Source organism: Balaenoptera musculus, chromosome 4, assembly GCF_009873245.2.
Source record: "Balaenoptera musculus isolate JJ_BM4_2016_0621 chromosome 4, mBalMus1.pri.v3, whole genome shotgun sequence".
Lineage (NCBI taxonomy): Eukaryota > Metazoa > Chordata > Mammalia > Artiodactyla > Balaenopteridae > Balaenoptera > Balaenoptera musculus.
This window is the reverse complement of record NC_045788.1, coordinates 7802950-7816800: the sequence shown is the minus strand read 5'-3', so window position 1 is coordinate 7816800 and position 13851 is coordinate 7802950. Positions and strand designations below refer to the sequence as shown.

The window sequence follows — 13851 nt, the reverse complement described above, 5'->3', positions numbered from 1 at the left end:
CTCCTCTGTCGAATGTTGCCTCAGAGGAGGAATGTTGAAGGACTGAAACTAAACAATGCCTTAGTTCTCTAGTGCCCAAGCCTTTAGAAAATCACATGCCTTTTGGAGAGGTACAAGAAAAAATGCAAAGTAGCTTCTTTCTAGAAGCAGAGGAACTTGGAAAAAAATATAGGAGTGGGAGAGGGACAGCACCCTATACACACACACACACACACACACACAACTAGAAGGAGAATCGAATCCTCTGGACTAAGGTTGGAATGGAGGGAAAGGAGAGAAAGATCTTAAGGTGTAAGCAGGCAGGGGGTGCTGTGTGTGTCTCCTTGACAGTAGCCTGAGGAAGCAGCAAGTCTCCAGAGAAGAGTGGTCTGTCTGGACATTGGGATTCTGGAAGCCCTCGAGACAGAGTCCCATATCTGAAACACAGCATGAAACCCGAGAGAATCACCTTGCAGGAAGGACCTGAATATCAAAAAAAAAAAAAAAAAAAGAAGGTTTTTCTTGTCTTCCTGAATCTGTGAATGGCGATTCATATCCGATACTGGGAGTTAGAAGTGATCAGACATATCTCAGAAACTGATTAGTTAAGCTTCCAGGATTTGCATTAGAGAAATGCAAATCAAAACTACAATGAGGAAGGAGACCTTCAAGATGGCAGAGGAGTAAGATGTGGAGATCACCTTCCTCCCCACAAATACATCAGAAATACATCTACATGTGGAACAACTCTTACAGAACACCTAGTGAACGCTGGCAGAAGACCTCAGACTTCCTAAAAGGCAAGAAACTCCCTAAGTACCTGGGTAGGGCAAAAGAAAAAAGAAAGAACAGAGACAAAAGAATAGGGACGGGACCTGAACCTCGGTGAGGGAGCTGTGAAGGAGGAAAGGTTTCCACACACTAGGAAGCCCCTTCACTGGTGGAGATGGGGGGTGGCAGGGGAGAACTTCGGAGCCATGGAGGAGAGTGAAGCAACAGGGGTGTAGAGGGCAAAGTGGAGAGATTCCCGCACAGAAGATCAGTGCCGACCAGCACTCACCAGCCTGAGAGGCTTGTCTGCTCACCCACTGGGACTGGTGGGGGCTGGGAGCTGAGGTTTGGGCTTTGGAAGTTAGATCCCAGGGAGAGGACTGGGGTTGGCTGTGTGAACACAGCCTGAAGGGAGCTAGTGCACCACATTTAGCCAGGAGGGAGTCTGGGAAAAGGTCTGGACCTGCCTAAGAGGCAAGGGACCAGTGCTTCAGGGTGCACGAGAAGAGGGGATTCAGAGCACTGCCTAAACGAGCTCCAGAGTTGGGTGCGAGCCCCGGCTATCAGCACAGACCCAAGAGACGGGCATGAGATGCTAAGGCTGCTGCTGCCGCCACCAAGAAGCCTGTGTGCAAGCACAGGTCACTATCCACACCTCCCCTCCCGGGAGCCTGTGCAGCCCGCCACTGCCAGGGTCCCGTGATCCAGGGACAACTTCCCCGGGAGAACACATGGCGCGCCTCAGGCTGGTGCAACGTCAGGTCGGCCTCTGCAGCTGCAGGCTCACCCCACATTACGTACCCCTCCCTCCCCCCCAGCCTGAGTGAGCCAGAGCCCCCTAATCAGATGCTCCTTTAACCTCGTCCTGTCTGAGTGGGAACAGATGCCCTCAAGTGACCTACAAGCAGAGGGGGTCCAAATCCAAAGGTGAACCCCAGGAGCTGTGCGAACAAAGAAGAGAAAGGGAAATCTCTCCCAGCAGCCTCAGGAGCAGCGGATTAAATCTCCACAGTCAACTTCATCTGCCTTACATCTGTGGAATACCTGAATAGAAAATGAATCATCCCAAATTGAGGCGGTGGACATTGGGAGCAATGATATATATCTATTTTTCCTTTTTCTCTTTTTATGAGTGTGTATGTGTATGCTTCTTTGTGTGATTTTGCCTATATAGCTTTGCTTTTAGCACTTGTCCTAGGGTTATGTCCATCCGTTTTTGTTTGGATTTTTTTTTTTTGTATAGTTTTTAGTGCTTGTTATCATTGGTGGATTTGTTTTTTCATTTGGTTGCTCTCTTCTTTCTTTCTTTTTTTCTTTTTCTACTACTTTTTAATTGTTTTATTTTTAATAATTATTTTTTATTTTAATAACTTTATTTTACTTTATTTTTTTCTTTCTTTCTTTCTTTTTTTCTCCATTTTCTTCTGAGTCGTGTGTCTGACAGGGTCTTGCTGCTCCAGCCGAGTGTCAGGCCTGTGCCTCTGAGGTGGGAGAACCAATTCAGGACATTGGTCCACCAGAGACCTGCCGGCTCCAGGTAATATAAAACGGCAAAAGCTCTCCCAGAGATCTCCATCTCAATGCTAAGACCCAGCTCCAATCAACGACCAGCAAGCTACAGAGCTGGACACCCTACGCCAAACAACTAACAAGCCAGGAACACAATGCCACCTATTAGTAGAGAGGCCGCCTAAAATCATAATAAGGTCACAGACACCCCAAAACACACCACCAGATGCAGTCCTGCCCACCAAAAAGACAAGATCCAGCCTCATCCACCAGAACACAGGAACCAGGAAGCCTACCCAACACACTGAACCAACCTTAGCCACTGGGGGCAGACACCAAAAACAATGGGAACTACAAACCTGCAGCCTGCAAAAAGGAGACCCCAAACACAGTAAGTTAAGCAAAATGAGAAGACAGAGAAACACACAGCAGATGAAGGAGAAAGGTAAAAACACACCAGACCAAACAAATGAAGAGGAAAAAGGCAGTCTACCTAAAAAAGAATTCAGAGTAATGATAGTAAAGATGATCCAAAATCTTGGAAATAGAATGGAGAAAATAAAAGAAACGTTTAACAAAGACCTAGAAGAACTAAAGAGCAAACAAACAATGATGAACAACACAATAAATGAAATTAAACATTCTCTAGAAGGAATCAATAGCAGGATAACCGAGGAAGAAGAACGGATAAGTGACCTGGAAGATAAAATAGTGGAAATAACTAACTCAGAGCAGAATAAAGAAGAAAGAATGAAAAGAATAGAGGACAGTCTCAGAGACCTCTGGGACAACATTAAATGCACCAACATTCGAATTATAAGGGTCCCAGAAGAAGAAGAGAAAAAGAAAGGGAGTGAGAAAATATTTGAAGAGATTATAGTAGAAAAATTCCCTAATATGGGAAAAGGAAATAGTTAATCAAGTCCAGGAAGCACAGAGAGTCCCATACATGATAAATCCAAGAGGAAACACACCAAGACACATATTAATCAAACAATCAAAAATTAAATCCAAAGAAAAAAATATTAAAAGCTGCAAGGGGAAAACAACAAATAACATACAAGGGAATCCCCATACAGTTAATAGCTGATCTTTCAGCAGAAACTCTGCAAGCCAGAAGGGAGTGGCAGGACATATTTAAAGGGATGAAAGGGGAAAACCTACAAACAAGATTAATCTACCAAGCAAGGATCTCATTCAGATTCGACAGAGAAATTAAAACCTTTACAGACAAGGAAAAGCTAAGAGAATTCAGCACAACCAAACCAGCTTTACAACAAATGCTGAAGGAACTTCTCTAGGCAGGAAACACAAGAGAAGGAAAAGACCTACAATAACAAACCCAAAACAATTACGAAAATGATAATAGGAACATACATATCAACAATTACCTTAAATGTAAATGGATTAAATGATCCAAACAAAACACATAGACTCGCTGAATGGATACAAAAACAAGACCCATATATATGCTGTCTACAAGAGACCCACGTCAAACCTAGGGACACATACAGACTGAAAGACAGGGGATGGAAACAGATATTCCATGCAAGTGGAAATCAAAAGAAAGCTGGAGTGGCAATTCTCATATCAGACAACATAGACTTTAAAATAAAGACTATTACAAGAAACAAAGAAGGAGACTACATAATGATCAAGGGATCAATCCAAGAAGAAGATATAACAACTGTAAATATGCACCCAACATAGGAGCACCACAGTATATAAGGCAAATGTTAACAGCCATAAAAGGGGAAATTGACAGTAACACAATCATAGTAGGGGACTTTAACACCACACTTTCACCAATGGACAGATCATCCAAAATGAAAATAAATAAGGAAACACAAGCTTTAAATGATACATTAAACAAGATGGACATAATTGATATTTATAGGACATTCCATCCAAAAATGACAGAATACGCTTTCTTCTTAAGTGGTCATAGAACATTCTCCAGGATAGATCATATCTTGGGTCACAAATCAAGCCTCGGTAAATTTAAGAAAATTGAAATCATATCAAATATCTTTTCTGACCACAACGCTATGAGACTAGATATCAGTTACAGGAAAAAATCTGTAAAAAAATACAAAAACATGGAGGCTAACCAATACACTATTTAATAACCAAGAGATCACTGAAGAAATCAGAGAGGAAATCAAAAAATACCTAGAAACAAATGACAATGGAGACACGACAACCCAAATCCTATGGGATGCAGCAAAAGCAGTTCTAAAAGGGAAGTTTATAACAATATAATCCTACCTCAAGAAACAAGAAACATCCCAAATAAACAACCTAAACTTACACCTAAAGCAATTAGAAAAAGAAGAACAAAAAACCCCATAATCAGCAGAAGGAAAGAAATCATAAACATCAGATCAGAAATAAATGAAAAAGAAATGAAGGAGACAATAGCAAAGATCAATAAAACTAAAAGATGGTTCTTTGAGAAGATAAATAAAATTGAAAAACCATTAGCCAGACTCATCAAGAAAAAAAGGGAGAAGACTCAAATCAATAGAATTAGAAATGAAAAAGGAGAAGTAACAACTGACACTGCAGAAATACAAAGGATCATGAGAGATTACTACAAGCAACTATATGCCAATAAAATGCACAACCTGGAAGAAATGGGCAAATTCTTAGAAAAACACAACCTTCTGAGACTGAAACAGGAAGAAATAGATAATATAAACACACCAATCACAAGCACTGAAATTGAGACTGTGATTAAAAATCTTCCAACAAGCAAAAGCCCAGGACCAGATGGCTTCACAGGCGAATTCTATCAAACATTTAGAGAAGAGCTAACACATATCCTTCTCAAACTCTTCCAAAATATAACAGAGAGAGGAACACTCCCAAACTCATTTATGAGGCCACCATCACCCTGATACCAAAGCCAGACAAAGATGTCACAAAGAAAGAAAACTACAGGCCAATATCACTGATGAACATAGATGCAAAAATCCTCAACAAAATACTAGCAAAGAGAATCCAACAGCATATTAAAAGGATCATACACCATGATAAAGTTTGGTTTATCCCACGAATGCAAGTATTCTTCAATATACACAAATCAATCAATGTGATATACCATGTTAACAAATTGAAGGAGAAAAACCATATGATCATCTCAATAGATGCAGAAAAAGCTTTCAACAAAATTTAACACCCATTTATGATATAAACCCTCCAGAAAGTAGGCGTAGAGGGAACTTACCTCAACATGAAAAAGGCCATATATGACAAACTCACAGCCAATATCTTTCTCAATGGTGAAAATTGAAACCATTTGCACTAAGATCAGGAACAAGACAAGGTTGCCCACTCTCACCATTATCACTCAGCATAGTTTTGGAAGCATTAGCCACAGCAATCAGAGAAGAAAAAGAAATAAAAGGAATCCAAATCGGAAAAGAAGAAGTAAAGCTCTCACTGTTTGCAGATGGCATGATACTATACATAGAGAATCCTAAAGATGCCACCAGAAAACTACTAGACCTAATTAATGAATTTGGTAAAGTAGCAGGATACAAAATTAATGCACAGAAATCTCTTGCATTCCTATACACTAATGATGAAAAATTTGAAAGAGAAATTAAAGAACACTCCCATTTACCACTGCAACAAAAAGAATAAAATACCTAGGAATAAACCTACCTAAGGAGACAAAAGACCTGTATGCAGAAAACTATAAGTCACTGATGAAAGAAATTATAGATGATACAAACAGATGGAGAGATATACCATGTTCTTGGACTGTAAGAATCGACATTGTGAAAATGACTCTACTACCCAAAGCAATCTACAGATTCAATGCAATCCCTATCAAACTACCAATGGCATTTTCCACAGAACTAGAACAAAAAATTTCACAATTTGTATGGAAACACAAAAGGCCCTAAATAGCCAAAACAATCTTGAGAAAGAAAAATGGAGCTGGAGGAATCAGGCTCCCAGACTTCAGACTATACTACAAAGCTACAGTATGTCAAGACAGTATGGTACTGGCACAAAAACAGAAATATCGATCAATGGAATAGGATAGAAAGCCCAGAGATAAACCCACGCACATGTGGACCCCTTATCTTTGATAAAGGAGGCAAGAACATACAATGGAGAAAAGACAGCCTCTTCAAGAAGTGGTGCTGGGAAAACTGGACAGCTACATGTAAAAGAATAAAATTAGAGCACTTCCTAACACCATATACAAAAATAAACTCAAAATGGATTAAAGACCTAAATATAAGGCCAGACACTATAAAACTCTTAGAGGAAAACTTAGGCAGAACACTGTATGACATAAATCACAGCAATATCCTTTTTGACCCAGCTCCTAGAGAAATGGAAATAAAAACAAAAATAAACAAATGAGACCTAATTAAACTTAAAAGCTTTTGCACAGCAAAGGAAGCTATAAACAAGATGAAAACACAACCCGCAGAATGGGAGAAAATAGCAAATGAAGCAACTGAAATAGGATTAATTTCCACAATATACAAGCAGCTCATGCAGCTCAATATCAAAAAAATCACACAACCTAATCCAAAAATGGGCAGAAGACCTAAATAGACATTTCTCCAAAGAAGATATACAGATTGCTAACAAACACATGAAAGGATGCTTAACATCACTAATCATTAGAGAAATGCAAATCAAAACTACAATGAGGTATCACCTCACACTGGTCAGAATGGCCATCATCAAAAAATCTACAAACAATAAATGCTGGAGAGGGTGTGGAGAAAAGGGAACCCTCTGGCACTGTTGGTGGGAATGTAAATTGATACAGCCACTATGGAGAACAGTATGGAGGTTCCTTAAAAAACTAAAAATAGAACTACCATGTGACCCAGCAATCCCACTACTGGGCATATACCCTGAGAAATCCATAATTCAAAAAGAGTCATGTACCACAATGTTCATTGCAGCACTATTTACAATAGCCAGGACATGGAAGCAACCTAAGTGTCCATCGACAGATGAATGGATAAAAAAGATGTGGCACATATATACTATCGAATATTACTCAGCCATAAAGAGAAACGAAATTGAGTTATTTGTAGTGAGGTGGATGGAACTAGAGTCTGTCATACAGAGTGAAGTAAGTCAGAAAGAGAAAAACAAATACCGTATGCTAACACTTATATATGGAATCTAAAAAGAAATAATAATAATGTTCTGAAGAATTAGGGGCAGGAACGGAATAAAGATGCAGACGTAGATAATGGACTTGAGGACACGGGGAGGGGGAAGGGTAAGCTGGGACAAAGTGAGAGAGTGGCATTGACATATATACACTACCAAATGTACAATAGATAGTTAGTGTGAAGTAGCCTCATAGCACAGGGAGATCAGCTCTGTACTTTGTGACCACCTAGAGGGGTGGGATAGGGAGGTGGGAGGGAGATGCAAAGGGAGGAGATATGGGGATATATGTATATGTATAGCTGATTCAGTTTGTTATAAAGCAGAAACTAACACACTATTGTAAAGCAATTATTCTCCAATAAAGATGTTTTAAAAAAAAAACCTACAGGATTTGGAAGAGAATTTTTTTTTTTTTTTTGGTCTGGTTTGGGAGAGGCGAGTGTTTGCCTGAAAGAGAGAGTAATGGGAAAGTTCATGGGGAATAAGAAAAGAAAAAAGAGTATGTCTTGGAAGACAGTCCCGTTTCTTAACTCCTTAGGTTCATGCGGAGGCTAAAAAGAAAGGAAGGTGTGTGTGTGTGTGATTCAGGGACATGGAAGCACAAGCCACACCAGTGCCCATTTCACAAAGGGCCACGCAGTGTGGGGGACAGCCCTTTTCCCTTCTATATGAATAAAACAACTTTGTTGTAGGAAAGAAGTGACAGGCAACACTGCTGAGGGCCCAGGAGGCTCTAGCAGCCGTGACAAGGTGAGACACTTACGTACAAGGCTTCTAGAGCCGTGGACCACACAGTAAGAAGGAGGGACAGGGCAAAAGATCCAGAAAGGACTGTCTAAGTGTTCATATGAAATTTTCCTGAGGATCTCCAGAAACAGTGAATGAGACATTGAGGGGCTGGAGTTTTGAAGTCATGCACATTGAGACAAAATACCAAGGATATTTTCTATTTGCCATAAAAGTGACAGGATACTACCTTTAGAGTGATAAAGTTTTGAAAAACTCAGGGACTACAATCAAGTTTTTGGAATCCAGAATAAGCATTTAAAAATGGTTCTATTATCTAATTGGCAATAAAACTAAGCCTCTGTTAGAGCACGGTGCAAATCTAATTCTATGATTCTTGGTCATTGTGAAATTAAGTTTAGTCAGAAAGCTTCATTTCCCTCTATTTCTTAACCCATGATCTAAATAAACACTGCCTTTTAGAATTAATCTCTCTTTCCCACACACACGTATAGAAGTGTGATTGTTTCTCTATAGCGGCAATTATCACAATCCGATTTGGGTTAGTCTGTTAAGTTTATGGCTGACTCCCCACGAGACTGTGAGCTCCTGAAGGGCAGTGACCTTGCCCTTTCATTATGTGCTTCTCACAACTCCCCTTAGAAAGCTTTGCATGTTATATTCATGCATTCACTGAAAACATATATGGAATATCTGTTTGGGGCCTAACGCTGTCCCCCATAAATGGTTCAGCAAATTGAAAACAAAAAAACTTCTCATTTGTGGTAACGAAGCTATCAGAAAAGCTAAGATGCTTCTCCAAAAATGTTTTTTAAAAGAAAGGAAATTATACAAAATATGTTGGAAACTTCCCTGGTGGTCCAGTGGATAAGACTCCGTGCTTCCACTGCAAGGGGCACAGGTTTGATCCCTGGCCAGTGAATTAAGATCCCTCATGCCACATGTCCAAAAAAAAATCTGTTGGATCACCTTTAAATATTTTATTTAGGACGTTTGCCTCTACATTCAAAAGAGAGGTGGACCTGCAATTTTCAATTTTTGTACTAACTTTGGTATTTGTATAAGGTTTGTAAAAGACTTGTACCTTATGTTGAAAACGTTGCATTTTTTAAAAGATCTTTAATAGTTTTTACACCTCTGTATCTGTTTTTTAAGTTTAGTCGAGCTCATTGGTAAGACCATCAGGGTCTAACATGTGAAAATTTTGGAGGCCATCACTCCTGTCCTCATAACAAAAAAGCTGAACAAACTAAAAATCAACAACTCTTCTTAGATCCATCAGAGAATTGAGGCAACAGAGCAAACCGCTGCCCCCAAAACTGGAGAGACAGATAAATACAGAGAATCACTGCTTATTGGGAACAGAAGCCACAGGGCCCAGGAACTGGTAGGAACACATAAGTGGTAGTTGACCAGTTGCTGGAGACTGAGCCTGGACCAGCTTACAGATAAAGAAAAAATATATATGTATTAAAAAGGCTCCTGGAGGCCCAAGAGTAGGAGGATCCCCACACTTTTGTGAGTTTTACCCTCTTGAGCCTCACCAGCTTCTCACAGTGAAGATCCGAGAAAAATCCCCTGCTGCTTCTGGCAGAGGAAGAGGAAAAGCAACTATTTTGAAATACGCCCAGAGCATTCTGTTCTCCTTAACAAAGTCCTTCCTTCCAGAGAAAGGATTTTACCAGACCCTCGCTGATACACGATGAGGGAAATGTCCAGCTCCATTTCCTTCTAACTTTTCATACGGGAGAAGGGAAATGCACAACTCCAGTGCCTTCCTGTCTCACTGAAGGGGAGAAAAGTTAACAAGTAGTTGTAAGGTTCACAGGCCAGGGCACAGACCCACAAAAAGACAGAGACCCGGTAACAGAGTCATAGAACACTTCCCCTTCACACTTACTGCCACATCAATAGGACTCCTTCATAATAACAGGGGATTATAGCTGAAAGAATTGTAATGCTCAGATTTTATTTAAGAAAGAGACTCTAAGAAAGACCAAGGGCCAGCAAAGGATACAAAAACAAGGTCAGTAAAGGAAATGTTAACCTCTGACACGTACAGATACAGCAAACAGTAAATGCAGCCTAACTCCTAGCCAGATAAGTATAAAACCTGACAAGAAAGGTCTGCTCACCCTAGTGTTTCTGCTCAATACATCATGTCCAGCTTTCAATAAAAATTATGAGATATGATAAAAGGTTAAAAAGACAAACAACACAACAAAAAAACCCACAGTCTCAAGAGACAGAGCAAGCACCAGAACTAGACTCAGAAATGACTAGAATTTTAAATAACTATAATTAGTATACTAAGAGCTCTAATGGAAAAGTAAAAAACTTACAAGAACAGATGGATAATGTAAGCAGAGAGATGGAAAGAATCAAAACTAAATGCTAGGAATAAAAAGTCTGTAACAGAAATGAGGAATGTCTTTGATGGCTCATCAGTAGAAACAGCGGAGGAAAGGATCAGCAATATAAGATATGAAGACATGTGAATAGAAATATCCCAAGCTGAAAGCAAAGAGAAAACAGACCAAAGAAAATGAACAGGTATCTAAGAATTGTGGGACAGTTATAAGAGTTGTAAGACACATGTAATAGGAATACCAGAAGGTAAACAAAGAAAAGAACATAAGAAATATTTGAAATAACAATGACTGAGAATTTTCCAAAATTAGTGACAGACACCAAACTTCAGATCAAGGGTCAGAGAACACAAAGGAGAGAATGTAATAAAACTACACCTACGTATATTATATTCAAACTGCAGAAAACTAACAAAAAAGAGAAACTTTTGAAAAAAAAAGCCAGAAGGAAAAAAATCTTTACTCACAGAAGAAAAAGCATAAGGATTACATCAGACTTCTCTTCAGAACCATGCAAGTGAGAGTGAGGGAAATATTTAAAGCATTGAAAGAAAAAAATAATCATCAACCTAGAATTCTATATCCAGTGAAATTATCCTTCAAATATGAAGAAAAAATAAAGACTTTCTCAGACAAAAATTGAGGGAATTGGTTGCCAGTAGACTTGCAGAAAATGTTAAAAGAAGTTCTTCAGAGAGATGGAAAATGATACAGATAAGAAAGTCTACATAAAGGAAGGAAGAGCATTAGAGCAGGAATAAATGAAGGTAAAAATAAAGTATTATATTTTCCTTATTCTTAGTTGCTCTAAAAGAGAGCTGTTCAAAGTAAGAGTAGCAACAATTTATTGGATAATTATCACTTATGAATAAATGAAATGAAGGACAGCAGAGTTAGAAGGGATGAGAGAGAGAAATTGGACACACTCTGTTAGAAGGTCCCTGCATTACTTGTGAAGTGACATAGTGTATTCAAAAGTAGGCTTAGGTTAATTGTAAATGAGTATTGCAGAATCTAGAGCAACTACTAAAATAATTTACAAACAAGTATAATTGATATGCTAAGAGAGGAGAGAAAATGGAATCATATGCTGATTTACAATCAGAAAAAGTAGAAAACAATATGAAGATAACAAAGTCACAAAGGATAAGTGTGACAAGTAAAAAAGGGTTAAAAATATGGTAGACATCAATCCAACGGTATGAATAATCACTTTAAATGTGAATGGTCTAAATGGTAAAAGACAGAAACTGTCAGAGTAGATCAAAAAGTACATGACTGCTCAGTAAGAAACTCACTTTAATTGTTAAAAAAAAGGGCTTCCCTGGTGGCGCAGTGGTTGAGAATCTGCCTGCCAATGCAGGGGACACGGGTTCGAGCCCTGGTCTGGGAGGATCCCACATGCCGGGGAGCGGCTAGGCCCATGAGCCTGCGCGTCTGGAGCCTGTGCTCCACAACAAGAGAGGCCACGATAGTGAAAGACCCGCGCACTGCGATGAAGAGTGACCCCCCGCTTGCTGCAACTAGAGAAAGCCCTCGCACAGAAACGAAGACCCAACACAGCCAAAAATAAATAAAAATAAATAAATAAATTATTTTTAAAAAATAGATGGATTAAAAGTAAAGGGATGAAGGGGGGCTCCAGCGGCTGGGACGAGTTCCCTGCAGCGCTCATCCAGCAGCCAGCGCCCAGGCCTCGTGGGCAGCCTCTCATGGGATGCACCAGGCTGTGGAGGCTGGTGTACAGCCTGCCAGTCCTTGGCCACACCTGCTTGTGTGTCCCAGCTCTGAAGGGCCCACCTGGGCCTGGGAGTGATTCTGGTCAAAGTGAAGCCAGATGGCCTGCAGCAGTGGCTCCTTGGGATTGTGATCCAGGGCTTTGCGAGCAGGGTCCTCGGGCTGGTGGGGACGAAGGCACTGCAGGCACCAGACAGTGTCTTGGCTGAGGCCTACCACCACCAGGAGGAAGCCCTTTTACCCAGCCCTCATCAGCTACATGAGCTCTGGCCCCTGGTGCCTATGGTCTGGCAAGACCCCCATGTAGTCTCTACCACAAGGGCCATGATAGGAAACAGCAACTCTGCCGAGGCTGCCCCTGGCACCATCAGGGAAGACTCCAGGGAGACTTCAGCCTCCACATCAGAAGACACCAAGAGGGGTTAACACACGAGGACTGGTGGGAAAATGAGGCTCCCAGAAATGATCTGGGCTGATCCATGAGCTTGTCGGAACATCATCCAGGCTGGTGCCTTGTGTAGGGGCCCAGAGGGAGATCCAGCTGTGGTTCAGGAGCAGGGATGGTGGACTGGGCAGAGGAAGGCAACCAGAGCAACATCTACTCAGCCCAAACCCTCAGGCTGCTGTGACTCCCTAACATCCACCCAGGACCAGCTACCTCTGTTGGAAAGAACTTGAGCTCACACCCATGCTCTGCCCATCTGTCTCAGACCACTTTCCTGTCCACCTTCAACCTCACCCCAGAACAGAGTGGTTAGAGCTACCAACTTTATTTGCCTTTCCGTATCCTAAACTAGAAAGAAATTGGACCAAATCCTTTCTGTACCAAAGTGCCAGACAACTTTTTGAGTGTTTCCAAATGTGGGCTTTGCCACTTCTCATTCCCCAAAGGAGGGAACATTAAAATTCACTGTGCTGTGAAAAATTTTTAAAGTAAAGGGATGAAAGATATACAATCTTAGTATGAATCAAAGGAAGCAGAAGTGGCTATATTAATGGCAGATGAGCAGACTTCAGAAGCAAGGATAACTTTCAGGGATAAAGAGAGTCATTACATAATGATAAAGGAGTCAATTTGCCAAGAAAACATAATAGTACTTAATGTGTATTTGCCTAACAGCAGAGCATCAAAATATATGAGGCAAAAACTGACAGAATGTCAAGGAGAAATAGACAAATCCACTATTATAGTTGGAGATTTCAACATTCCTCTATCAGTAACTGACAGATCCAAGAGACAAAGGAAAACTCAATATTGTTAAGATATCAGTTCTTCCCAGTATGATCTAAAGATTCAATGGAATCTCAAACAAAATCCCAGCAAGTTATTTTGTACATGTTGACAAACTGATTCTGCAGTTTATAGTATATCAAAAAGAAAAAGACACAGAATTGCCAAAATAATATTGAAGAAGTCTATAGACTGACACTATGTGACTTCAAGACTAACTATAAAGCTACAGTAATTAAAACAGTATGGCACTGGTAAAATAATAGACAAATAGAAAGCACAGAAATAGGCCCACACAAATATAGCTAACTGATCTTTGACAAGGAATAAAATCAGTTCAATGGAAAA

General features: G+C 40.3%; 1 pseudogene; it reads left to right on the top strand.

Moving 5' to 3' along the window:
* The first annotated feature begins 11713 nt into the window (after positions 1-11713).
* Positions 11714-12901, top strand: LOC118894488 (annotated as a pseudogene).
* The last annotated feature ends 950 nt before the right edge of the window (positions 12902-13851 follow it).